The sequence below is a fragment of the Cavia porcellus genome, unplaced genomic scaffold, assembly GCF_034190915.1.
Source record: "Cavia porcellus strain 051 isolate PalLab524CR breed Dunkin Hartley unplaced genomic scaffold, mCavPor4.1 scaffold_17, whole genome shotgun sequence".
NCBI classification, from domain to species: Eukaryota; Metazoa; Chordata; class Mammalia; order Rodentia; family Caviidae; genus Cavia; species Cavia porcellus.
In genome coordinates, this window is record NW_026947500.1 from 45,478,449 (window position 1) to 45,480,581 (window position 2,133).

Consider the following 2,133-nt stretch of genomic DNA (forward strand, 5'->3'; position numbering starts at 1 on the left):
CGGCAAGCGCTCCCCGCCAGCGGCGCCCAGCCACCGAATACAGAAGGGAACCGCACGGCACCTCGCGAGCGTCCCTCACTCTCCGTTGCATTTTATAGCCAGAAGGCTTGGTTTTGTCCCAAGACGGAGTTTCCATGTTCCCCGCGCGGGCCTTTAACTCCTGGGCTCCTGCCAGTTACCGCCGGGAGCTGCATGCCCGCAGGGTCCTCCCGCGCAGCCCTGTGGACAGTCACGCCTTGCCCTGCGTGGTCACCCCGCGGTCTGCCTCCTGGGGCACCTGGCTTCTTTAAAATCAAGCAAGTGGGGGCGGGGTGGTGTGTGCCTGTCATCCCAGCTTTGCAGAGGCTGAGGCAGGAGGATCCCCACAGTGCTCGGCCTGCTGAACTACAGGGCAAGATCCTGTCCCAAAAAAACAAAACAAACACCAACATGAAAATCAAGTGCCTAAGGGTGTGTGTAGGTGTAACCTTGTAGCCCCAGCTACTTAGGAGGCTGAGGCAGGAGGATGGCAAGTTTGTGTACTGCCAGCCAATTTAGGGAGATCCTGTCTCAAAAAAATAAAACAATGGCTGGGAACGTAGCTAAGTGGTAGGGCACCCTAGGTTCAAGCCTTAGTACCCTAAACATAAGCTGATAAAGAGCTGGTGACAAAGCTCCAAGGCAAAGTGCTGACCTAACATGCATGAGGCCCTGGGTTCCATCCCAGCACCATAAACACAAAACAAAAACCCAGTCTGTGGAGCTGCATCCACCAGACACGCTTAGCTTTAGGGTCCCCCTGAGAACCTCTGCATTCCTGAGTCAAGGTCCCCAGGGCAGGAGTAGGAACTGGACTTGGTGGGAATCAGGACAGGGTACACAGGCATTCAGGCTGGCATACACATTGGGGACGCTTCCGTTTCCCACTGGAGAAGGGACCACCTCCCACAGGATACAAGGATTCAAGTCCAGCAGGGCCAGGCACAGCCAAAGGCTCATCGCAGCACAGGGGCTATGCTATAGACCCTGCGGGCCACCCTTTGTGCCTCCCTTTTTCGTTTTTTTTTTTTTTTTTTGTCTTTTTTTTTTTATCGGTACCGGGGATCGAACTCACGACTGCCTGCTTGCAAGGCAGGTGCTTATGCTGCTGAGCTAAATCCCCCAGCCCCTTTTTCGTTGTTTTTTGAGATAGGCTGTCACTGTATAGCCCAGGCTTGTCTTGAACTCAGTGATCCTCCTGCCTCAGCCTCTGGAGGGCTGGCCTCCTGCTCAGGGGTGGAGTGGACCTCACTGAGCTGCACCCCAGCCCCATGCAGAGTGCAGGGAGCAGGATTGTCCATATATTAAGGGTTCTCTCTCAAACCAGTTGTGTCTGTCTCACTGTTGCTGGGTGAAACACCCTGAGAGGGGCCCTGTCATCTGTTCATGGGTCACACAGGGACACCGTGATTTCAGCCAGGTGTTAGCTTACAAAATAAACTCTAAACCCAGGCAGCAGGCAGCAGCCCTTGTGTTTCTGGGCCATGTGCTCTGCGTTCCTTGTCCCAAGGTTAGGGAACCTGCGCTGGGCCCTGCCTGCTTCTTCCACTCCTCCTGCAGTGCAAGGTGGCTGAGCCCAGGAAGCCCAGGTGATAGCTCCAGCCAAACTTTGGTGCTCCTGGCTTGGCCTCCTGAGTGCGGGATCACAGTTTTGGCAGCCCCCTGTGGGTGGCTGCTGGTGGTTCACAGAGACCATGCTCCTGCCAGATGGTGTGCATGGATGACTATCACCACCACCATGGTCCCAAAGGAGGGCAAGGCATGGCACAGGCCGGTGACCAGGTCTCCTCCCCCAGGGCCACACCTCCATCTGCAGGGGGAATGGTCTTGAGGTCAGTGGCTTGCTTAAGACCCATGTCACCTCCACAGCCTGGTCCCAAGGCTCAGCACAGGAGGGAAACACCACAGATGCCAGGTCCCATGTGCCCTCGACTGTCCCCCACCTGTCCGGGTGACCCTCCTCATGCATCTGTCCTTGTCCCTGCTGTGTCTGAGGCCTGTGGATGTGCAACACTGTCTGGGTACCAGGGAACGGCCAGGGCAAGCACGGCACAGGCTGGGGGGAGCAGGGATGGGGACAGGACAGGCTTGAGGACGGGCGGGGAGCACTGAGAG